Consider the following 27,329-nt stretch of genomic DNA (forward strand, 5'->3'; position numbering starts at 1 on the left):
AGCTAGAATTATTGCATAGCAATTCTGAGTGATCAAAACTCATATATTTCTGATACTTATGAGGATTAGAAGATTAATATCGCTCTGAATACCTCATATTTTGGATATATCCAAATTAAGTGTGGTATGCAATCAATCCTCCTAGGCCTTCTTTCGACAGAAATGCACTCAAAGTAGATACCTAAGGGCGTAAACAGATATGATCACCATTTTATCTGTGGAGTATGAAGTAATTTACCCAACCAGCAAATTTTGCTTTGATGAGATATGGTTATATACAATCATGAGTTAAGACTATTTTGTGGCTTTGAATTAACAATTTCAAACTATATTATTTAAATCAGAGTAGCAAATCATCATGCACATAAATTCATACTGTCTAAGGAGAAATCTCCATCCTTACAGTGTTAGAGAGTAGAATTTTGTTGAAAGATTAGCAGAAGTGCTATTGCTTCATCTTAAATACATCTTGCTCTTACTGAAAGTGTTACCAACACCACTTTCCTGTTCCCTTACATCCTTTATCCTGCAATGATGAAAAGAAGGGGGCTCAGGTTTGCAATAAAGTCCAAAAAAAAAAAAAAAAAAAAGTACATTTAGTCTCTGATAATTCTGTGGAAAACTGTTATTATTTAAATTAATTCCTTGGTCAATCTAAGGTAAATCTGTCTCTAATGAGCATAGTCAAAATACACTATGTTAAATTTCAGAAGGTAACTGATAAGTTGCTGTTCTTTTAGTGGATTTTTTATTTCCTGTATTTTTAAAGGGTGTAGAATGGGAGAAAGAACAGTATACAAATTTTATAGTAAAGCTTCAAAACTGTTCACAGGAGAATATGTCCCCACCTATGGCTATCGTTCTCTGGGATGTGCAGTAGATCCCCCCTATCAGGAATTGGTTGAACCAAGGTAATGTGGTTTAATGATAAGCTATCAAGATTATCCCACTACTACCCCTTGCTCTGATTTCATACTTAAAAGCAATCTTATTATTATATTTTGGCCTTCCATGTATATTTTTGCCTTTCATCTGCTGGATGAAAATGTACTGATATGCCTGTCTTGAGTACTTTATCATTTGCCCTTCATTGTGCTTTTAATACTTTATTAGTTCCCTTCCAGTTGCAAACTGAATGTAAATCCTTTAGCAGTATGACACTATGAGGCTCATAGAATATTAAAATTAGAGGGATCTTGACAGTGCCTGAATACAAACATGGTCTAATGCAGATATTTCTGAGGTTAATTAAAAATCCCAGTATTAAATATTTATTAATATGATAGGCTCTTGCATTAACTAAATAAAAACAATGAAATAATCTAAATGATGTTCCTAGTATTCATAATTTAACTTTTCCACTTTAAATGTTTTACAAAATGTATAAATAAAAATAATAAATTATATGTAAGAAAAAATTTAGTGCTGAACTAGATTATTTTTAATACTGTTTTGAATTGTAATTGTAATATAAAAACATTTATATGAGGGTACTTCAAAAGTTTATGGAAAAACAGAATTAAAAGATAATATGAATCTTTTCATATTAAACTGTTTGAAGACCCCTCATATTGAGAAGAGATGCAGTTGTGGTTTTTCTGTTAGTTATACTAATCACAAATCATTAAGAGATACATACATAAACATGACTAATCATAATTTTTTTAAAAGAAAACATGTAAACATTTAATACTAAAATCCCATAAGAAAGCTAACCCAGAAAACAGTGAAAAATATCCCACCAGTGTAAAATTTACTGTAAAGTATCAGTTTAAGCTTTTCACTGGTATTATTATACTTTACTCAAAACACCATTGAACCCTGTAAAAGCATACTATGATGCAAATATTGCAACAGAGTGAAGAAATCATAGTTGAATTTATATATATCAAGAAATGCTTTAAACTAGAAGAAATTATCCTATTGTAAATTAGTAATGAGAACATTATTTCTAAAACATATTTCTTTTCTACTCAAGATCTGATTTTGATTCCTGGAAAAGAGTCTTCAATATGCTATCATTTCATAGGAGATACGTAATTACAATGTCATAATAACAGTGAAATGCTATCTTTCCTGAATGGAGAAATAGCTACACTGCAACTCTTGAGAGTCCTGTCACACCCACAATTTAACCACAATCTGTTGCTTAGCAAAGTAAAGTAGTAGAATAATGAAGGTTATTAAAATATAGATTTGTTGAACTATAAAATACATAAAGATATCATTTGTTCCAGCAGCCTGCCTCCAAGAATGTTAATGTCAATTCCACCCAAAAGCTCAACGTACTCAGAAGCAAGAAAGAGGCCAATAACAAATAAGATGAAAAGGTAAGTGAGGAATTTTCATATATTCTTTTATTGTAACCTTTTCTCAATATACCTGAAGTTGGAAAAGTCTAGTGTGAGGTTAAGGGAGCTAGCAGGCTGCTATTAATAGCAAAATAATTTACTTATAAATACAAGTAAGAGCTTTAGTGGACAGAGTTCAAGGCAGAAGAATAGGTTTAAAAAAAATTCCTACTTTACACTTACTTGTAGAATGCTCCTAAAGGACAAGGACAAAAATTTCATACCTTACAAAATAGGTATGAGAACAGAGAGTTGCTTCAGTGAGCATCAGAGAAAATGTACAGAATTCACTGTCTATTCTTTGATTAAGGAGAAGATAAGAGGATCTCAATACTTCAGCTTCTAAAGCAGATGAAAATTTACTAGACCAAATGAGTATAGGAAGTCAAAGCTTCTGAAGCAGTGGTAAAACACAGACAAAATCTTTAAAAACATAAAAAATGAAGAATGAATATGATAATAAAATAATAAAAATTTTGAAAATAAAATAAATATATATATAATGGAATATAAAACCTGTCCTTAAATGTACAGCCAATGGAGGGACTTCCATTTTCAGCCAGGATGGAATAACAGGGATCAGATTAAACCTCCAACTAAAACATGGAAAAGAAAAAAATAAAAAGACAAAATATATGAAGGAAAAAAAAAGACACTGGATATCAGTTAATGAAGGACAGTGATCTCTAAGAGACAAGAAGATACTAGGTGAGTAGTTTAATTCCTTGAGGGAGTTTTCAAGTGATTGAGTTGGGAGGGTGGGGCAGGACAGGATCCACAGAAAACCTGGAAGACTCTGAGTTGAGGAGACAGCTGAAATCCTAAGGAGACCAGGATAGCTAGAATTTGCAGAGCAGAGTATTGGAGAGGAAAAGCTGCACAGAGGGGAGCTGCAGGGTGTCCCCTCTGAGTATAGATAGCACATGGATGTGAAGAAACTATTATAGTCCAGGGAAAGAATTACCTAAAGGGATTAGAGGGTAACCAGTACTCACACAGGACAAATGAAGGTAAAATAAAGAATTTTCAGACGTTAAAAAAAAAAAAAAAACCAGCCCCTGGCTCACTCAGGAGAGTATGGTGCTGATAACACCAAGGCCACAGGTTTGGATCCCATATAGGGATGGCCGGTTAGCTCACTGGGTGAGCGTGGTGCTGACAACACCAAAGTCAAGGGTTAAGATCCCCTTACCGGTCATCTTTTAAAAAAATTAAAATAAAATAAAAAATAAAACCCTGAAATATTTCATCACCTAGAGCACCTACACACAAGAAATGTCAAAAGAAGTACTTCAGGCAAAAAGAAAATGATACCAGGTAGAAATATTAATTTATATAAAGGAGTGAGCAACACCAGAAATGAGAAGATGAAGCTTAAGACCCATGGATAAATATATAAAATTTGTTTTCTTATTACTTAAATATCTTTAAAAGATAATTCACTGTTCAGACAAAAATAATAAAAGTATTGTGGGGTTTATAGGCTAAGTAAAGGTAAAATGTGTGAAAACATAGTGCAAAGGCCAGGAAAAGTAGTATGCTAGTAATGTCTTATACAGGAAGTAATATATTATACATGTCTTATATGTGAAGTGGTATAATATCAAAGATAGAATATGATAATGATTTATACTATAAACCCTAGAGAAATCTCTAAAGTAGCAACAACAAAACTAGAGCCAATAAAGGAGATAGAGTAGAATCATGAAAAATATCAATTAATCCAAAAGAAGGCAGTAAAGGAGGATAAACTGAACAAAAACAATGGATGGGCAAAAAGGAAAACGGTAGCAAGATAATGACTTAGACCTAATGATATTAATATTCACATTAAATGTAAATAGTGTAAACATTCTAATTAAATCTCTTTCAGTAAGAGATTGTAAGATTTTATATAAAAAACAAGAGTGCTACATATAAGAAACACATTTTAAATATAAAGGCTAATAGGCTAAAAGTAAAAGAATTGAAAGTGGTATGTCATGCTTACACTAAAAATGGCCTATCAGTTTGAGACTTTAGGTGAAATGGACAAATTCCTCATAAGACAAATTACAAAGATCTCTCACGAGGTAACAGATAACCGAAACAAGCCTTTTTCTATTGAAAAAAAAAAAAACTGAATTTGTGGTTAAAAATGTTCCCACAAAGAAAACCTCAGGCACAATAATGTTACTAGTGAATTTTATCAAGCATTTAAGGAAAAACGAATATGATTTCTACACAAATTCTTCTAGACAACCAAAGAGAACATAATACATTTCATCTCATTCTGTGGTGAGATGAATTCTCATTCAGAATTACTCATCATTTGTCTGAATTTTACCATTGTATCTGGTAGAAATTACCTTATATCCTTGCAGATATGATAAATAAATGTGGGGTAAATGACAGTACAGTTAGTATTATTAGGACAGTTGATAGACAATCCTGTTTGGATGACTATGGCAAAACAGTGATTGAATAACAAATTAATGTCAAGATATTGAACTTTATTTTTTTAATTGGAACATAATTGATTGTACATATCTGCAAGATACAGCATTGAATAAAGGTATTGAACTTTAATAAAAGCTGGGAACATGTCTTGGGATAAGCTATCAAACAATCCCATGAGTTTAAAGCAATAAATAACAGTCTCCTTCCGGCTCATAGAAGCTTCAATGTGAATTTTCCTCTTTAGGAGGCTCTCCTGGAAAATTCTCCTGCAAATGGTGAATTCAGGGATCAAAGTTCCTCCCATTTCCTGGTTCTCTCATCTCACAGTTCTTTTCTTGATGCAAATAAATTGGGGAGAGAGTAAAAATGTTTGCACTGGATGTTTCTGTCCAGCACTAAAATGGATCATATGCCCATATGCCACTGACCAGGACTTAGTCTTTTGCCTTACCTGGATGTGAGGGGGGTTGAGTATGTGTTGTCCTGAATACCCAAGAGGAAAATAAAACAATCTGCTGAATACATAGCATTGTATCTGACACAAATATTGTGAATTCTGCTATAGTTTGAATGTCCTCCCTAAAACTCATGTTAAACACTGTTTAGAGGGTGGGAAATCCAACTATGGTATTTAAAAGGTGGGATTTTGGGGGGGGGGTTTGGATCATGAGAACTCTGCCATCATGAATAAATTAATACATTCATGGATTGATTAATGGATACATAGCTATCACCAGAGTGGCACTAGGGGCTTTATAGGAGAGCAGGTGAGCATGGTAAGTGCTCTCAGCCCTCTCACCATGTGATGCTCTCTGCTGCATCAGGACTCTGCAGATAGTCCCCACCAAGAAAGGCACTCACCAGATGTGCCTCCTGGGCCTTGGACTTTCCAGCCTCCAAACTGTAAGAAATAAATTTTATTTATTTATAAATTACCCAGTTTCAGGTATTCTGTTATAAGGAGAAGGAAAATGAATCAAGATAAATACTTTGCATAACAGCATCAGTACTGAACAAGTTAAAATCATAATCCATATGTAACAAGCTGACATAGGTTTAAAAAAATTTTCCAAATAAAATTAAATCAAAACTTTAAGATAAAAAATATTTGATTAAACACCAGCAAGTTAAAATATGAGTCAAAAGTATATGAATTTAAAGGACATTAATTGAAGTATGGAATCCAGGTTAAGATTTTTCTCTCTGTGCATTTAGACTATCCAAAAATATTGTTTTCAATCCTAAATGTTGCACGAAGAGAACCACTAACTAATGAGAGCCAGCCCGAGGACAGCATAACTAAAATGGAAAGAATAACTGAAATTTATTACATGAATATTAGTTGGAACAACTACAAAATTTTATCATGAAGAAAAGATTTAGCAGTAACATGATAGCTATCAGAAAGTGAGTGAGAGCATCATTTAAAACGATCAGAATTATTCTTTATGGTTTCTGAGGACCTAGTAAGTAGAAGGAAAATGTGGGCTTAATATAAAAGAAATTATTTTAATAAATAATGAGAGCAGTGGTTCTCAAAATGTGATCCAAGAACCCCAGGGGCAGCTAAAACCTTTTAAAGGGGTCTGAAAGTTCATAACTATATTCAAAACAACACTAAGATGTTATTTGTCTTTTAGACTCTCATTTTCTTACTAGCTTACATTGGAGTTTTCCAGATGCTGCATGACCAGCTGTATCTCAAAAAAGAAAACACAAGAACCCTTTTTAAGCCAGGCATTAAAGAGATTTTTTAAAAGGTAAACCAGTCCATTTTTCTCACTAAAATTTATTTATTTATTTTTTTGACTGGTAAGGGGATTGCAACCCTCAGCAAGTTGTTGTCTGCACCACACTCAGACAGTAAGCACACCGGGCCATCATATAGGATCTGAACCTGCGGCCTCGATGCTACCAGTGGTGCATTCTCCTGAGTGAGCCACGGGGCTGGCCCTCTCACTATAATTTTTAAAATGTAATTGTTAAATTTTAAACATATTGATGTTAATATATAATAGGTTTTTAATGAATAAATAAATATTAAAATGACTCATTTTAATTTCTAATAAGATAAATATCAATGCGTATATCCAACATAAGTAAAAGCTCTTTAAGATCCTCAATAATTTCTGAGAGTATAAAGGAGTCCTGAGACCAAAAAGTTTAAGACCCACTGAAGTAAAGCTATACAAAATGGGATGGATTGCCTGAACTCTCTGTCACTGGAGGAGCTAGTTGGTCAGTTATTAGAGATCCTGTGCAAGGCATTCAAACCATAGAAATTTGGGTTGGACAACCACTGAAGCCCATTCCAAATCTGAAGTTCAATGATGCTAAAACTCTGTAATTACACATTAATTACATAAAATACAAGAACATAAACCTAGTTAAAATTTGTTTCATCAAATATCCATTTGGTTTCACTGCTATGATTATATATATTTGTTGTATTTCCACTAGACCACTTTTATTTCTTCCCCTGATCCTATTCCCTTAGCTATCAACCTTACATTTACCTCTAAGCCTTGACCAGGCAAACAAATGGCCTGTGTTCTATTCTAACTGAAACCACGCATGAGCTCACTGGCTAAGTTGTTTGTTGTTTTGACTACCTTCCTTTCTGAGCACTCCTTGACTGAATAGACTGTAGATCTCTCAGGCTTCTGAAGTACCGTTACCCTGACTCTTGTTTTCTGTGTATATACAAGACATTCAAGCATATATTAGCAAAGACAAAAAGATCAGTCCCAGGATGTGGGTGGGAAGTAAGAAAACAAGAACGAAGCAGATGAAGACAATACCTAGTGTTGTGGTCATTCATGATACGGGATGAGTCATAAAACCCTAAGACACATACAATTGTACACCAACAAATACCTTCCATATAATGGGCCTGAACACAAAAGGAATGCTGAATAGAAGCCAGGCAAGACTTGCTAAAGGAGTCAGTAAGTGTGGTATTTTGTAAGCATGAAAATATTGAAAGCATGTACATTAACTAGTTGCTATAATATTCAAACATGATTGTTGTGTCTATGTTTTGGATTCAATTATACATTGTTATATGATTTCCATGGTTTCAAAGCTTATACCTATATTTCCTTGCCCAAAAAAAAAAAATCAAGAGTAAAGGCAGAAATCTTAACATAAAATCACAGCAGTAATAATAAAAGATGAAATTAAAGCAGCAATAGTAAAAGTAGCCTGCTGGATACTTTGCATCATACAAGCCAGTAAAGGCTGATCTGGAAAATGGGTTTCCTATAGCCAATAGGTGCCAATACTTTGGAAAATTTTAATAGTCCCCAAACATTTCTGCATTTATTATCTGGATATTTAAAGAGAAAATAACCTATTTATTATTGTTGCTGCAACTTATATAGTAAATATAGAAATGTCTTTTTTTATTCTAGAAAAATAAAGACAGTATAACATTTTAGATGTTTTGAAGAAAATAGATTGAGCATAGAGAGAAATACAAAGCTGGCATTGTCATATAATTTGAACCTCACATAAAAATGTCATGATTTTTTTTAAATGGCTATTTTGATAGAAGGCAAAACATAAATATTTAATAAACAAAGTATTCTATTAATCTCAGATCTAATGACAAGAAGAGTAAAATATACCCCCAAATAGTAATTTTATTAATTTTCAATGCAAAATAAATAAAGTTAAAGGTAAAGAAGGAAAGAAAGGAAGAAGGGAGGGAGGGAAGGAGGGTATTTCATGTTTTGTATCTAGCTATTCAATAATACACACTTATCTAGCAATTGTACATTTATCAGTTTCAAAAAGTGGAACTAGGTCATTCTAGCAGTATATATTAAGAAATGAAAAATAGTCTAATATAAATAGTTCACCACAGAATTAGCTTACGTAGTTTACGCCACAGAAAATGAATAAAAGCACCCTCTCCTTAAGAAAATAACCTACTTGACTTTATATTACATAGAAACTGATTTTTTTTATTTCCTCTGGTAAAATTAAATATTGTACAGCCAATAAGATGGTTAGTAATAATCAAAGGATATGAATAAGGCAATCCATTAGAAAGGGTTCTGGTTGCAAAAATAGACCTACCAACAGCAACAAAAAATTTAAATGGGTTTAAAAATACATCTGAGTAGCTCCTTAAGTGAGGATTTCATTTAGGATGCAAAATGGTGAGTTGAGTATTAACAGGAGAGGAAAACAGCAAAACACATCAACTTTAAAAACATATTAGAGTGAGAGAAAGCAGATGAATAGTTGTCAAAGGACAAGGGTATGGGAAAAGGACAAGAGGAAATTTGGGGAGTGCTGTAAATGTACTATATTATAATTGTAGTGTTGATTATGTCACTATATGCTTTTGTCAAGTTTCATGAAAAAATATCCTTAAAAATTAATAAGCCTTGTATGTGTCCAGAAAGTTATCCATTTCCTCAACATTTTCAAATTTGTTGGTGTATAGTTGTTCATAATAGTCTCTAACAATTCTTTGTATTTCTGTATTATCTGTTGTAATGTCTCCTTCTTCATTTATGAATTTTTTCTACTTTGTTGAAATTTTTATTTTAGCTGAGTATATGCACAGCTATTAAAAATCAGCTATGGAAAATATGGTCCAGAAAAATCAGTATAAAACTTATGTAAGGGCTGGCCTGTGGCTCACTTGGGAGAGTGCAGTGCTGATAACACCAAGGCCACAGGTTCGGATCCTATATAGGGATGGCTGGTTAGCTCACTGGCTGAGCATAGTGTTGACAACACCAAGACAAGGGTTAAGATCCCCTTACTGGTCATCTTTTAAAAAAAAAAAATTTTATGTAAAAGACAATGATACATCATTCCCAGTAAAAATATATTTAATTTCCTAAAATGAAGCTGCTGACAGTGCATCTCTTATCTACCTTGCTGAAATTCTGATTTTATTTATTTGTTCTAAAAAATTTTATTTACTTTTGATTATACATATTTATGAGGTACAGGCTTGACTATCAGTATTTATATACAGTATGTGATAATAAAATCAATGTTATTATCATGTTCATCATTACCAATCATAATTACTCTTTGCATCCCTTACCCCATATACTCCCTATCTCCTATCCCGTTCCCCCTTTCCCACCTCTAGTAACTATAGGTCTGTTCTCTCTTTGTGAAAGTTCAACATTTTATTGTGGTCTTTTTCTTTCTTTCTTAGCTCCTACTTAGGAGTGAAGACATGTGGTATTTCTCTTTCTGTGTCTGGCTTTTTTCACTTAACATAATTTTCTCCAAGCTCATCCTTGGCTATTATCAAAAAGATTGAGAATAACAAAATGCTGGCAAGGATATGGAGAAAATGTAACTCTTCTACACTGTTGGTGGGAATGTAAACTAGTATAGCTATTATGGAAAACAGTGTGGAGGTTTCTCAAACCATTACAGGTAGAACTACCATATGATCCAGCAATCCCACTTCTGGGTATATACCAAGGGATGGGAATCATCATGTCAAAGGTATACCTGCACTCCCATGTTCATCACAGTTCTATTTACAGTAGCCAAGATAGGGAACCAAACTAAATATCCATCGACAGAGGACTAGATAAGGAAAATGTGGTATATACACAGAATGCAATACTACTCAGCCATAAAAAAGAATGAAATCCTGCCATTTGCAGCATTATTTCTGATTTATGTTATTGGGATCTTCTATCTTCCTTTTTTAGTCAGTATGGCCAATGGCTTGTCTATTTTGTTTATCTTGTTAAAAAACAACTTTTTTCTTTGTTGATCTTTTTTGTATGGTTCTTTTGGTCTCTATTTCATTTACTTCTGCTCTGAACCAAGAAATAGAAAATCTGAACAGGCCAGTAACAAGCAATGAGCAGTGAAACAGTAATCGTCAGTCTCCCAACAAAGAAAAGCCCAGTACCAGAGGGCTTCACTGCTGAATTCTAGCAAACCTTTAAAGAAGAATTAACATCGATCTTTTTCAAACTAGTCCAAAAAATTGAAACAAAGGCTGTTCTCCCACACTCATTCTATGAGGCCAGCATCACCCAGATAACAAAATCAGACAAAGATACAACAAAAAAAGAATGCTACAGGCCAATATTCTTGATGAACATAGAAGCAAAAATCTTTAACAAGATATTAGCAAACAGAATACAGCAGCACATCAAAAATGATTATATACCACGATCAAGTGGGATTCATCCCAGGGATGCAAGTATGGTTCAACATACACAAATAAAAAAATGTGCTACCACACATCCACAAAAGAAAGGGGAAAAAAAACATGTAATTATCTCAGTAGATGCAGAAAAAGCATTTGACAAAATTCAGCATCCCTTCATGATAAAGACTCTCAAAAACTTAGGGATAGAAGGAAAGTATCTCACACAGAAAAGCCATGTATGAAAATCCTACCACCAGCATCATCTTGAATGGGGAAAGCTGAGAGCTTTTCCTTTAAGAACAGGAACAGACAAGGGTGCCCACTCTCACCACTCTTCTTCAGCATCGTACTGGAAATATTAGCTAGAACAGTCAGGTAAGAGAAAGAAATAACGTGCATCCAGATTGGAAAAGACAAAGTCAAATTTTCCCTTTTCACAGATGACATGATCCTATACATGGAAAAATATATAACCTCTATCAAGAAACTCTTAAAGCTGATAAATGAATTCAGTAAAGTTGCAGGATACAAAATCAATACACAAAAATCAATAGCATTCTTATACACCAACAACTAACAAGTAGAAAAACAAAGCAAGCGAATTTATAATAGTCATCAAAAGATAAAATACCTAGGAATAAATTTAACCAGAGGTGAAAGATCTCTACAGTGAGAACTACAAAACCCTGCTAACAGAAATTAAAGAGGACACCAAAAAATGAAAAGACATTCCATGTTCATGTGTTAGAAGATTTAATACTGGGAAAATGTCCATACTACCCAAAGTGATCTACAGATTTAATGCAATTCCCATCAACATACCAATGACATTCTTCACATAAATAGAAAAAACAACCCTAAGTTTCATATAGAACAAAAAAGACCCCAAATAGCCAAAGCAATCCTAAATAAGAAAAATAAAGACAGAGACATTATACTACCTGACTTCAAACTATATTACAAAGCTATAATAACCAAAACAGCATGGTATTAGCATAAAAACAGACACTCGGACCAATGGAACAGAATAGACACCCAGAAATTAACCCATATATTTACAGCCAACTTTTTTTTGGTAAAGGCACCAAGAACATTCATTGGGTTAAGAACAGCCTCTTCAGTAAATGGTGCTGGGAAAACTGGATATGCATGTGTAGAACAATGAAACTAGACCCATACCTCATGCCATATGCCCAAATCAACTCAAAATGGATTAGACTTAAGTATAAGACCTGAAACTATAAAACTCCTAGAAGAAATTATAGGGAAAACACTTCAGGATGTAGGATTGGGCAAACACTTTATGAATAGATCTCAAAACCACACGCAACAAAAGAAAAAATAAACAAATGGGATTATATGAAACTAAAACCCTTCTGCACAGCAAAAGAAACAATCAACAGAATGAAAAGACAACCTACAGAATGGGAGAATATATATGCAAGCTAGCCGTCTGACAAGGGATTAATATCCAGAATATACAAGGAATGCAACTTGACAGTAAAAAAAATAAGTAACCAGATTAAAAATGGACAAAGGAGCCGAATAGGCTTTTCTCCAATGAAGACATACAAATGGCCAACAGGCACATAAAAAAAAGTGCTAAACATCGCTTAGCATCAGGGAAATGCAAACCAAAACCACACTGAAATATCATCTCACCTCAGTTACACTGTCTATTATCAATAATACAGAGAATAACAAATATTGGTGAGGATGTGGAGAAAGGAGATCTATTCTACACTGTTGGTGGTACTGTAAATTAGTACAGCCATTATGGAAAACAGTATGAAGATTTCTCAAACAACTACAGATAGAACTACCACACAAATCAGCAATCCTACTACTGCGTATATACCCAAAGGAATGGTAATCATCATGTCAAAATGATACCTGCACTCCCATGCCCATCACAGTTCTATTTACAATAGCCAAGATTTGAAACCATCCTAAATATTCATCAATGGATGACTGGATAAGGAAAATGTGGTATATATATATATATATATATATATATATACATGATGGAATAGTACTCAGCCATAAAAAAAGAATGAAATTCTGCCATTGGCAGCAACATGAATGATCCTGGAGAAAATTATGTTAAGAAAAATAAGACAGATACAGAAAGAGAAATACCTCATGTCCTCACTCATAAGCAGGGGCTAAAAAGGGAAAGAAGGGTGGAAGGGAGGAAGGGAGGAAGGGAGGGAGGAAGGGAGGAAGGAAGGAAGGAAGGAAGGAAGGAAGGAAGGAAGGAAGGAAGGAAGGAAGGAAGGAAGGAAGGAAGGAAGGAAGGGAGGGAGGGAGGGAGGGAGGGAGGGAGGGAGGGAGGAAGGGAGGAAGGGAGGAAGGGAGGAAGGGAGGAAGGAAGCAACCACAGTGATATATTGAACTTTCAGAAAGAGAGAATAGAGCTATGGTTACTAGAGGTGGGAAAGGGGGAGGGGAAGGGACATTAAGGAGAAATTGGGTAATGGACACAAAAAATAATTACATTTTGTAAAGATGGACATGCTAACAATTCTGATTTGATAATCACATATTGTACACAAATACTGATAGTCAATTCTGTTTCTCATAAATATGTATAATCAATTACATCTCAATAAAAAAATATAAAATTTGGTAGGCTTTGTGTATGAATTGTACCTCAATAAAACCGATTTTTTAAAAATATGTTTGAGAGCATTTAACAAAAAGACAAGCTCAGCAGCATATATTTTAAAAGATCTTAAAGCAATATTCTCAACACAACTATAATTATTGATGCTTTGCCATTTGCTGTCTTTGTGACCATGGCCAAGTTATTTCACTTCTCTTAATTTCCTCTTATATAAAATGAGAAAATAACAGCTATAGCATAGGACTGTGGTGCGACAACTGAGTTAATCCATTAACATGCTTGGCCGAGTATCTGGCACACAGGAAGGACTCCATTCAGTTATTCATACATTCTTTAAATACTGATTAGGCATCTACCACGTAGAAATTATTTTTCTAAGGATGTGTTATACATCAGAGGACAAAACAGTTAAGTCTTTGCCCTTGTGGAACTTACATTCTGGTTCAGGAGAAAAAATTAAACAATAGTAAAAGTATCTAAAGATAATATGTACTATGCAGGTAATCAAAATAGGTGAACATGGTAGAGAGACCAGATGGTTGTTTTGGTTGGGGTGGTAAAGGAAGGCCTCTCTAAGGAACTAACATTTAAACTGAGATCTGAATGGGGAAAAATTACAAAGAGCCATATGTGCACAAATCTGAGGGAATTTGTAAGCTGAGGTAAAGTGTATTTTTTCCCCTTAGCGTGATGGGAAAATTTGGAGGCTTTTAAACAGACAAATGACAATTTAATTCATGCTTTAAAATAACAGCTCCTGTGTGGCACTGGTTTTGGGAAGCCAAAGGTAGAACCTAGATTCAACTGTGAGTTACAGAGAAGAAAAAAGCAATCAAAATAGTAACAACTGAAATACAACATAAGTTTATTTTATTTTCAAGATGTCCAGAGGTAATGAATTCATAACAGTATAGTAGTCCAAAGAGTCAGAGATTTATCCTCCTCTTCTCTACCATAACATGTTTTCCACTTGGCAGGTGAATTCTTGGTCCAAAATGACTCCTGAAGCTACTGCTATTATATCTGAATTTCACCCAATAGAAAGGAGGAAGAGGACAAAGAAGGCCACTCCTTGGAATTTGCATACAACACCTTTGCTTACATCCTGTAACCGGTCAGTCACACTTGACTAAAGAAAGCCAGTAATGATAGTCTTTATTCCAAGCAGCCATGTGGCCCGATGATAATTTAGATTTCAGCTACTAAGAAAAAAAGAATGAATTACATTTGGAATATAGTAATAAGCAATAATAGCTTAGACTAGAGGATAAGGAGTTGCAGAGGTAGTGGTAGAAAGAAAGGAATGCTGTGTGGGCCTCTTTACTCTGTTGAAAATATGCTGTGACATGCAGATTTCTCCTTTGGATATGCATGGTGTTATAGTGTTCAGGGGACAGGACAGATTGGCCTTTCAGTAAATACTGGTTTTGAGAATGATATCATTCATCAGCAAAATTGCTTTTAGTGAGAAGAGTAAAGTCAGTTTCTTCCTTGCCATATCATGTACTGACATTAATGTATTTCTCTACTTCAGGATGCAGTTCTTATTGGTAACTCACCCAACAGCCACACGCTCTGCAGGTTCTTGCAACTACTGCCTCTATTATGCCCTAGGCTTCCTAGTGGTGAGGCCCTCTGCTGATGCTAGCTTCAGGGCACTTTACCTTCCCTTGATAGATTCGTGTCACCAAGGTACACAGGGCCATTCAAAAAGTCTGGGAAATACCCGAAGTTACATATAAAACTTTGTATTTATGTGAATTTTTTTCAAGAGAATAAGTCTGTACCTGTCATCAAATTTTTAAAGTGTTATATAATCCTTCTACCCCCCAAAAGTTGGGATTTACTGGCTTAGTCTTGAGATTTAACTAAATTTTACTGTATCTCACTCTGGCTTCTTGAGATTTCTCAAGAAGAAAGTACTTCAAAGCCCAATGCTTCTTGCTGAATTTTCTTATCCAAAACACCATTATCAGAAAAGAAGAGAAAAAACAAAGACATGAAACATTTCCTCCAGGTGAAAAAACTTTTTTGGATATTGCTCTTTTCTATCAGGTCCTTAAAGTTTGATAGTGTGCCTTTCCCAGGGGATTGTAAAACCAGGGGTACAGAATATGCAGATGACTTTGGCCCATGAACCAAAACTCTTAGAGAAGGATGCTCAGTATATATTTTTTTAATTACATGAATAAAGGTCATGGCTGAAGAGCCATAAATTCAGTTTTTAAAAAAATCAAAAAGATCTAACTAATATTCATTATGCACTTTTTAAAAATTGAATCTCCTTTATATTTCCTATTAAAATAATAAAATAGCTTCAGCTTAACAGTCACCTTGACTGGTAAAGTCTTCCCTCAAATCCTCATCTTAGTAAATCATCTCACCAAAGCCAGAAAACTGAGAAAAAGCTTTGATTCTTCATTTTCCCTTATATCTTATATGTGATGGTTAATTTTATGGGTTAACTTGACTGGGCCATGGGCTGCTCAGATATTAGAACACACAGTATTCTGGTGTGTCTGTGAGAGTATTTCTGAATGAGATTAACATTTGAATTAATAGGCTGAGTAAACAGATTGTCCTCCCAGGGGTGGGCCTATCCAATCACTTGAAGGCCCAAATAGAACAAAAAGACTGACCTCCCCTGAGCAAGAAAGAATTCTCCAGCAGATTGCCTTTGGACTCAAAATGAAACATCAGTTCTCCTAGGTCTCCAGCCTGCAGAAACACCCTGCAGTTTTTGGGCTTGCCGGCCTTCATAATGTGTGAGCCAGTTCCTTATAACAAATCTCTTTCTGTCTCTCTTTCCATATATGTATTTCCATATATATATGAATTTATTTATTTATTTATTTATTTATTTATTTATTTATTTATTTATTTATGCTCAAACTGTCCCCAACTTGCAATAATTTGACTTACAACTTTTTGACTTTATGATGGGTTTATCAAGGTATTAAATGCATTTTTGACTTAAGTTATTTTCTATTTATGATGGACTTATCAGGACATAACCCCATCATAAATTGAGGAGCAGCTGTACACACATGCATCCTATTGGTTCTCTTTCTTTGGAAAATACTAACTAATACACCGTGTTAATTCACCAACAGGGACTTTTTATTCTAGTTCCAAAATATGTCCTGTGTCCATCTACATTGTTCTGTCTTCAGTGCCATTAAACTCTTTCAGTCACCCATCTTCTGTCTAAACAAATCTAATAGCCTACTATGAGCTTTCCCTTTAAGTTCTACAATTTATTTTCAACGTAGTACTCAAAGTGATTCTTTTAAAACATGAAAAAAAGTTTAAGCACCAACATAAAAATTATAACAATGGGTTTTAATTCATTAAGTAACAGAAAATCTATGAATCTGTACCAGTATAAATAAATAAACAAACAATAATTAAAAAAGGGAAAGCCTTTCCTAACAGTAGAACACCAATTAATACCAGAGAAAGAACGATGGACTTAGAAGGTACTAAAACTAATGAGTGAAAGGTTGATGAGGAACAGCATATTATAGAGTCTCAAAATATCGCCCCACAAATTATATATAAATTACAAAGGAAAAAGTAATAACAATAGTGGAGTAACCTTGTGGAGATCATCTTAACCAAGTGATCAAAGTTAACCATATTAGGACAAGCTGACACTGGTGAGTCTTGATATGATGTGCTGAGAAGAATACAATGTCACTTATATAGTATTCTTTTCAAAAATGCGTAGCTTAAATCTAATCATAAGGAATTATCAAACTAAAATTGAGACATTCTACAAAATAACTGACTTGTACTCTTCAACCTTGTTAAGATTTAAAAAAAAAAAAAAAGGCAGAAAAACCGTTCAGATTTAAGACAAGTAAAAAACATAACAACTAAATTCAACTTCAGAATTCTGGCATGGATGCTGGCCCAGAAAAAAATAGATGTAAAATATATCATTGGGTAAAAATTTGAAAAATTTTGAATATATAAATAGAATTGTATTAATGTTAAATTCCCTGGTTTTGATAACTGCACTATGATTATATAAGAGAATATTCATGTTATTAGGAAATACATACTGAAGTTTTTAAGCAAAGAAGTGTGCTGTCTCATACTTACTCTTAATATATTGATAAAGAATATGAGACTGTAAATGTGGAAAAATATAAACAATTGGAAGGTTGTGGAAAGGTATATGGAATCTCCTTGTACTATTCTTGCAACCTTTCTGTAATTTTGCACAGACCAACATTGGATTAAAAAAGATTTGAAAAAACAAAACCTTTCATAAAACCCTCCAATGCTTTTCATCCTACTTAGAATAAAATAAAATTGTTACTCCCATTGCCTACAAGGTGCTATACATTTCATTCCTTGCCTCCCCCTCTGACCTTCACTTTATCCCTTGCTCAATATGCAGTCATGTGTTGCACAATAATGTTTCAGTCAACAACAGACCACATATATGACGGGGGTCCCATAAAATTATGCTCATAATACTATACTCATAATACTGTACTTTTTAGTGTACACTTTCTATGTTTAAATATGTTTAGATACACAAAAACTTGTGTTTCAACTGCCTACAGTATTCAGTACAGTAATATGCTGTACAGGTTTGTAGCCTAGGAACAACGGCCTGTACCACATAGCCTAGGTGGGTAGTAGGCTATAACATTAAGTTTGTGTAAGTACACTCTTACAATGTTTGCACAACAAAATTGCCTAACATATCCCTGTCATTAAGCAACACTTGACTATACTTTATCATAATGATCTCTTATCCCTTCCTTCAATATCACAAACTCTTCCCTGCCTTGTAGCTCTTGAACTTGTTTTTTGTTTGTTTTGGTGGCTGGCCAGTATGGGGATCCAAACCCTTTGACCTTGGTGTTACAATGCCATGCTCTAACTAACTGAGCCAACCAGCCAGCCGCCAGCCATCTGAACTTGCTATTATCTCTGCCTAGAATACTAATCTCCAGGATCTTGTAAAGCTGACTTTTTCTCAAATTCAATCTCAGCCTAAATGTTATCTCAGGGAGGCTTTCTCTGGCATGATTGAAATAGTCATACACACAAACACATTCTCTATCACCTTGTCCTATTTACTTTCCTTATATCTTTTACCACAATTCACAAATATTTTGTTTACCTGTTTATTACTACCTCTCTCCTAAACCAAAGTAGTTTTGTATTTCCAGTTCTAGCACAATAGGGCTCAGTAAACATTTGTTGACTGAAATGAATCAATGTTAAAGTGATCTGCAAAATAGTTATCTTTTAATAATCATCATGATAGCTACCATTTATTTTGATGGTAACACGCTAAGTTCGTTACATGCATTATTGTGTCCTAACTTTCCTACCACACCTTACCTGGTGTGGTAGGCAGCTTCTGAAATGGCTCCCAATGAACCCCACCTCCTGGAACCTGTACCCTCAAGTCATCTCCTCCCCTTGTGTGTGCTGCCTGGACCTAGTGACTTGCTTCTAACAATTAGATTATGTCAAAAGTAGTGGGATGACAAAAAATAGAAACTTTACTGAAGTGAAACTGAGTGGATATGACTTGACCACATTATCAAGGTTAACAACACTAGTAATACATATTGACATCATGTAGCCCAGAATATGATGGAATGGAAAGGGCAAATCACTTCTATATTATCCTTCCCATAATGCAAAATTTCAGTCTAATCATGAGAAAATATGAAGCAAACCCAAATTAAGGGGCATTTTACAAAGTAACTTCCAGTTGTCGAAAGTGTCAAGATCATGAAATATGAGGAAAAACTGAGGATTGATCACAGATCAAAGTAACTAAGGAGACATGACAACTAAATGCATTGTATTTGGGATTGTATCAGGGAACAGAGAAAAACATTAGTGAAAAAAAAGTGGTGAAATCTGAATAAAGTTGTAGTATAGTTTAAAAAAAAACTGATGAGATGGCAATTTTGAGACTAGGCTATAGAGGATTGTGACTTCCATCTTGCTTGTATTATCTCTCTGGCTTTTCTTGCTTGCTGCTCTGATGGAGTAACTTCCACGTGAGCTGTCCTATGGAGAGGCCTACATGGTAAGGAACTGCAGCCTGCAGGTGGCCTCTGGTCAACAGCCAGTGAGGAACTGAGGCCCTCAGTCCAACAACCCTTGAGAAACTGAATCCTCCTAACAATCATATGTGTGAACTTGGAAGCAGATTCTTCCCTACTCAAGACTCGAGATGACTGTAGCCACAGCTGACACATTGATTCCAGTCTTGTGAGACCCTGAGCCATGGAACCCAAGTAAACTGCACCCAGATTCCTGACCCACAGAAACTAAGATGATAAATGTTGTTTTAAACTACTAAGTTTTAGATTAATTTGTTATACAGTAGTAGATAACTAAGACGTGGTTCAGTACAATTATTATCCCTATTTTTTACAGTGAGAAAAGTGGCTTAAAGAAGTTAAGTAACTTCAAAAAGTGAACAGAACTGAGCACACCAGAGGTGAGAAAGGGAGTGGGGGCGGGGGGTTATCGAGAAGTTGGTAAAGGCCACAAAAATGATTGCATTGTGTAACGATGTATATATTAATTATTCTGATTTAAGCATCACATATGTTACCCAGGTATTGATATTCAACACTGTACCCCACAGATATGTACAATTATGCTTCAAGGATTTTCTTTAAGAAAAGAAAAAAAAAAAGAGGTAAAGCAATTTGCCCAAAGTCACATAATTAAGTGAACAAACTGGAATTTAAACCCTGGTCTCTCAGAGACAAAGTCTATAGTCTTAGTTACTGCATTATAATGTGCTCACAAAGCTCTGTACAATAGTAGTTATACTTTTACTAATGAATTTATTCTAAACCAGGATAAACTTCTACAAAGCATCTGAACCTATTGCAAAATAAGTTAAAGAAGAAACATACTCTTTAACATTTAACTAAGTCAAAGTAAAACCATGTTTTTTATGGGTGATTATTAAGCACAATCTAAATGGATAATGTTAAGTAATCTCATTTAAAATTTTGTCAGCTCTTGGAGTTACTTTTGGCAATTAACATTTAGTGGGCCCAGTAATGATAGACAAAATCAGATATAAGATTCTGTAATACGCTCCAGTGATTTGAGGGCGATCAGGGAAAAAAGTATAACAAGAGCTGTTTGTGAGCAACACTTTGACAAGTTTGCATGTGGGGGAAATTCCTCGCAGCATGATACCATCCAGAGGCCGAAGCAGTTGCTGGGGGAAGAGGTGAAGGCACTACCCAGAAGAGAAGGGAACTCAAAGGGGAGACAGGGATCATAGCAAGGGCTTCCATGATTAAACAGATGTTACTAAGCAGCCCAGCAAGGAGACTGGGTCAAAGAGCTGCAAAAGGCAGCAGCAGCTTGGGGTGTTTTATAGCTAGAGGCTTTATCTTATCTATGCCTAGCAGCTATCTGGCACAGTTTTCCATGGTATGCAAAGCAGGCAGGTCCTAAATGGCTAAAACTCTGTTTATCTGGGTTATGGTGAAAACCAGTGGAAGTGTAAAACTTTGAGTATGGCACCTATAGGCTTTTGAGCTCATGGGTTACAATGAAGAAATAACCTAGAGGTGATCTTTGGCTCATTTATATAACAGATTCACACTAAAATTCTACTATTGATTTGGTCAAATGCCAACAACTTGCCTTTAAAAACCTCTAGGCTAAAATAAAATCATATCTTTTAGTTCTTTGGTAGGTAACACTGAAGTGTCAAAGAAGTGTTTGTTTAGGCATATGAGAGGCTCAAAACTCTGAGAAAAAATATTGGCCCCTTGCAAGGCATTGCTATAGACTTTTCCCTGGACACTTCCATGAGGAGGTGTGGTTGCCTCTAGGCAAAATTTAAAAAAAAAAAAAAAAAGACTTAAATGAGATACATAGTCTTCACTCCAGACATTTACTAGAGAGCACTATTTAGAATTGCAAATCTGTTTGCTAAAAATGCAGATTGATGTACAGTCTGAGGGGAATGCTAGCCATAAAGTCTTCTAAATTTTTTAAGCCCTATTTTCAAGCTGAAACTGTTGAAATTAGAGAAACTTGGTTTCTTACAAAAATATCTTCACTAAGCTACAATTTGGTATCTGCGTTTTTTAGGATAAGCTGGTATGTCACATTGCAGTAACAAATTACCCTTCAAATTGTAGTGTTTTAACATAAGGAAAAGTTTATTTATAAGGTGCAACTCCCCTACATGTTCAATGAGAGTTTAGAGTGTTTGTTATAATACATATATTCCCTCAGTGGCCCAGGTTGACTGAGGATCTGCCATCTTATTGTTGTACCATCTGAACCATTACAGACATGGTAGCAGGAGAAGAGAATCTGAAAAGTGACCCATTCCCTGCTGCTCACATTTCATTGGCCAGAAGTAGTAACACCTAACTTCAAGAGGACTGGAAAATGTAGGTGGGGGGTGTGAATATAATATTTGATGAATATTATCTCTGTGACAGTACCATTCCCATAAGTTTTTAAGAACTGATATGATAGGGGTACCACTTTACTCCTGCTGTAAATGACCACAAACTAGTGAATTTAAACGACACAAATTTACGGATTTTACTGGACTAAAATCAAGCATTCCCTGGCTGCAGCCTCCTTCTGTCTTCTATCTTCAGAAGTAGAAATGGCCACTTTAGTCTTTTTCACATCACATCACTTCGATACTGGCTCTCCTGCTATGCTTTCTCAAATTTAAGGACCATTGAGATTACATTCATCCTGGATAATCCAGCATAATCTCCCTATTTTGAAGGTTAGCTGATTGAAACCTCAATTTCATCTGCAACCTTAATTCTCCTTTGCCATGTAACATAACTTATTCATAGGTTCTGAGGATCAGGGCATGGACATGTTAGGCTGTTTTTCCACCTACCACAATATGGTTTGAAAGCCATCTGTAAAGCTTCTACATACCTGCTATTAAAGATAATGCTTATTATTTTATGCAATGACCTCTACATAAAATTCACATTTATAAAACTATAAGAACTGTTAAGCTTCCTTTTATCAGTTTATGAGAATCAAGTAACACAATATGTTTTCCTTTTTGTCTTAGAGACCAGGAAGAAAAATGAATTCAGTAACACATTGCCGTAGGCATTTCAGTATCAATTTCTCAAACAAGTAAATCCTGTTTTCCTAGGTTGTTCTATAATTTTTCTCCTTGAAAAAAAAAAAAAATGCTCCCTGCTACTTCCAATGCTTTTAGAAGCAAAAAGTATTATGAAGAACATTTGTAAAAAAATGAAAAAATGATGTTAGCATTGATAAATCAAAAAAAAGTATAGAATACCAGATGCAAAGTGAAAGGAAAAATAAAAATTGAATATTATTCTGCAAAATGAACTTTTTCTTATATTTAATTTACAACCATATAGAGAGCAAGGTATATTTGTACTTGGAAGAGAAAATATTTAGAAGAATAAAAGTGTCCATTCCTTCAAGGAGCATAACATTTATTCAGAGTGACAAAACCATATGCATAAAGGCATAACAAACAGGAAATAAGCAGAAAATTGTTATAAATAAATGCTATGAGTTGGATTAGTAAGGTAAGGAGAGAATGAGCAATTATAATATGGAAAAAAGTCTGATGGGATGAAAGTGAATTTCAGAAATTTTGAATTACGAAACAAAAGTTAGAGTTGTTTATAAGAAGGACTTATTCTTTTCATAAATTTTGTGATGAAAGATTCATTTTATAAGACTAACATACCCTTCATACCAAAACCAGATAAGGTCAGTGCACATTAAAGTTACAGACCAATCTCACTTAACACAGATGCAAAAATCCCAAATAAAATATGATTAAACCAAATTTTCAATATATTAAAAATTTTATGTTTAAATGGGCTTTATCACAGAATTATAAAAATGGCTTCATTTTTGGAAATATATCAATATGGTTCACATTAATAGATTAAAGGAGAATAATAGAATGTTTATCTTGATAGATATTATAAATTTGGATAATAATTGAACACACATTTATAGTAAAAAAAAAACATAACAAATTAGAAATAGAAAGAAAATTCCATAAACTGATGAAAGATTTCTACTCCAAGCCTGTAGCGAACATATTTGGGGGGAAAGCTGCATGACTTTTTGTAAAATTTCAGAAAGAGAATATGAATCCCCACCATCACTAATTCTATTAAAAACGTATTAGTAATGTAACAAAACAAGAAAAAGAAATAAAAGATAGAAAGATAAGAAGCAAAGAAATTAAACAGGCATTTGTAGGATTTCTGTTTGGTTCTTATGATATTTATCTTGTGAGTACATTTGTCTGGACAAAGACTTTATGGAGAAGTCCTCAAAAGTATAAGCAATAAAAGCAAAAATAGACAAATGGCATATCAAACTAAAAATCTGAAAAATCTTCTGCATAGCAGCAAAGGAAACAACGAAGTGAAGAGGCAACCTGCAGAACAGGAAAAAATATTTGCAAACTATGCATCTGACAAGGGATTAATATCTAGAATATACAGGGAACTCAATAGCAAATTATAACAATAATAATAATCCTATTAAAAAATGTTTGAGGTGATGAATATGTTGATTAACCTAATTTGATCATTACACATTGTATAAATGTATTGAAATATCACATAGTACCCCATAAATATATGCAATTATGATGTCAATTTTTAAAAAATTTAATTAAAAGCTTAAAAAATTAAAAGAAAAAAAAATTAGACTATGTGATTGTATACATAGAAAATCCAAGAGAATCTATAAGCATGGAAAACAACCCACCAATCCAAGTTCAATGACTCTACAGAAAAGCTAAACTAAATACAGCCACAACTAGGCATATCATATTGAAATTCCTGAAAACAAGAGATAAAGAGAAACCCATTTCTTCCAATCAGAAGAAAAAATTACCAAAGGGAATAATAAAAATGATCTGTAAACCTTGTTCAAAAATAATGTAAGCAAGAAAAAAAATGGAAAGGTATCTTTAAAGCACTAAAAAAATAAGTAAATAAAACTTGCTTCCTTGAATTCTAAATCCACTGAAAATAACCTTAGAAAAGAAAGGCAACGCTATGGCAATTCTAGAAAACAAATGTTGAGATCTTTCATCACCAACACACCTGCATTATAAGAAATGTTAGACTTTTTTTTATGCTAAAGGAAAATGAAACTGGACAGAAATTATATCTATGTGACAGAATGAAAAGCTTCTAAAATGGTAGATATGTGGGTAAACATAGAAGATATTTTTCATGATTAATTTTCTTAAGCGATTGACTGTTTAAGGCAGAAATAATAATGTATTGTGGAGTTAATGTAAAATGGGATGGTAAAAGGGTAAATGGAAAGATTATTGTAAGCTGAGATACATCAAGTTGTCCATTATTAATTCAAGCAAAGCTAGTAGGTTAGGAGTCATATTGTAATCTCTAGAGCCCCCACTGGGAAAAAAAAAAGACAGATGAGGAGCAAACAGAGAAAATAAAATGGAATAACACAAAACATCTGATTAATGCAAAAGATAGCAGAAAAAAGAGGATAAAAGACAAGGAACCTATAAGACAAGTAAGAACAAATAACAAGATGGCAATCATATCAAAAATTATATTAAATTTAAGTGGCAAACACTAATTAAAAGAGTGATTTACAAAGCCGACAAAAGAGAAAAACTTAACTGCCTGGTTAAAAAGACACATCTAAAATATGAAGACATAGTTACTTTTAAAAGTTTTGGGAAAATATACCATATGATACTAATCATAATAAAGCTGTGAACATTAACATTGAACAAAGTAGATGTCTAGACAAGAAGTATTACCAGGTGTAGGGGACTATTTCATAGCTGTAAAAGGGAGAATTCTTTTTTAAAAAATAATTTCAAATGAGTATAAATTAAACAACAGAACTTAGAAACACATAAAGCCAAAACTGACAGAAATACTGGAGAAATTTAAAAAATCCAGGATTATAGTTGAGGATTTTAACATTTATCACATTAATTTATGGAATGGTAAAGTTATTGAAGATTTGATCAACACTATCAATCAACTTAATTTATATCAAAAAAACACTACACCCAATGACTGTATAACACACATTCTTTCCCATTGCAATGCAACATTCACCAAGTTATACTCTATCTATGCCATAAAACATGACTAAACACATTGCAAAAGATTGAAATAGTAACAGAATATATTCTCTGACTATGATGATTATATTAGGAATCAATATCAAAGAATCTCAAAAGTTCCCAAAACATAATTCACAAGAGATATTTTTAAATATTTTGAATTGAGTGGTATCAAAACCAAAAAATGTCAATATTTGTAAATGCATATAAATCAGTGTTTAGAAGAAATATACTGCTTTAATTGTATATACTGGAAAAAAATTTAAACAATTATCTAAGCTTTTCATTTAAGAAGCTAGATAAAGAAGAGAAACTAACCCAAAGTAGGTGCAAAAAAGGAAATAATAACATAGGAAAATAAATCAATAAAATAGGAAAAAAATAATAGAGAAAAGCAATTAATCCCTAGCTAGATTAAGAAAAAAGTGAACCCCCCCCCCCCACAAATTACCAACAGCAAGAAGAGGACATTTCTACAAATACCACAGATATTAAAAGGATAAGTGAATATTACAAACAATTTTATAAATATTTTAAGCCTTAAATAAAGTAGACAAACTCATTGATCAATAATCAAAATTGTCAGTATAAGAAATAGAAAATTTTAATGTCCTTATATCTGTTAATGGGATTGTATTCATAATTTAAAACCTATACACACACACAAATCCAAGATGATTTCACTGATATGTTCTATCAAAAATTTAAGGGACAAGTAACATCAATCTAACAAAACACCTTCAGGAAATAAAGGAGTCAAAAACATCACGCAAGTCATTTGTTGAGGTCTCAATAAATCTTATAACAAAACAAACAAGGACATTACAAGAAAAATACCTAAATAATAATTCTTCTCATGAGTACAGATTCAAAAGTCCTTAAGGAAATATTAACAAATCTAATCCAGCAATATATTAAGAGTAATATAATGTGACTAACTGAGGTTTAGGCCAGGAATAGAAGATTGGTTTAGCATTAAAAAATTAATCAATAAAATTCACCACATGAACAGAAAAATGGAAAACGATCACATAAATAGCTGAACAGGCCCAGTAAGGCATGGGAAACATTCAACACCTTTCATAACAGTAATACTCAGCAAACTAGAAATAGAAAGAAATTTTCTCCATCTGGTAAAGGTCACCTCTGAAGTATTTTCTTATCTTGCTTGAGATAGAAAAGAATTTCTTAAATAATACTGATAAAGCAAGAACCATAAAAAGTTAGATTGATAGACTATGTTAAAATTGTAAAATTTTTTCATCAAAATACAGTAGTAGAAATGTGAAAAAACACCCAACAGAGAATATATTTGCAGCACATTTAACTCTCTAAGATTGAGTGCCCAAAATATGTAAGAAAAGAAATTTGACCCAATAGAAAAAAAGTACAAACAACTTAGATAATTCACATAAAAAAAGAAACATGGGGGCCAGCCCCGTGGCTCACTCGGGAGAGTATGGCGCTGATAGCGCCAACGCTGCGGGTTCGGTTCCTATGTAGGGATGGCCCGTGCGCTCACTGGCTGAGTGCCGTGCAGGTAACACTGTGCTGAGGGTTGCAATCACCTTACCAGTCAGAAAAAAAAAAAGAAAGAAAGAAAGAAACATGGGGAGCAAGATTTTT

General features: G+C 33.8%; 1 protein-coding gene across 1 annotated transcript in view; it reads right to left on the reverse strand.

Moving 5' to 3' along the window:
- Positions 1 to 27,329, reverse strand: part of SLCO6A1 (solute carrier organic anion transporter family member 6A1) — a 174,697-nt gene that overhangs the window by 1,506 nt on the left and 145,862 nt on the right. The window lies entirely within an intron of this gene.

The sequence above is a fragment of the Cynocephalus volans genome, chromosome 2 (assembly GCF_027409185.1).
Source record: "Cynocephalus volans isolate mCynVol1 chromosome 2, mCynVol1.pri, whole genome shotgun sequence".
In the NCBI taxonomy this organism is placed as follows: domain Eukaryota; kingdom Metazoa; phylum Chordata; class Mammalia; order Dermoptera; family Cynocephalidae; genus Cynocephalus; species Cynocephalus volans.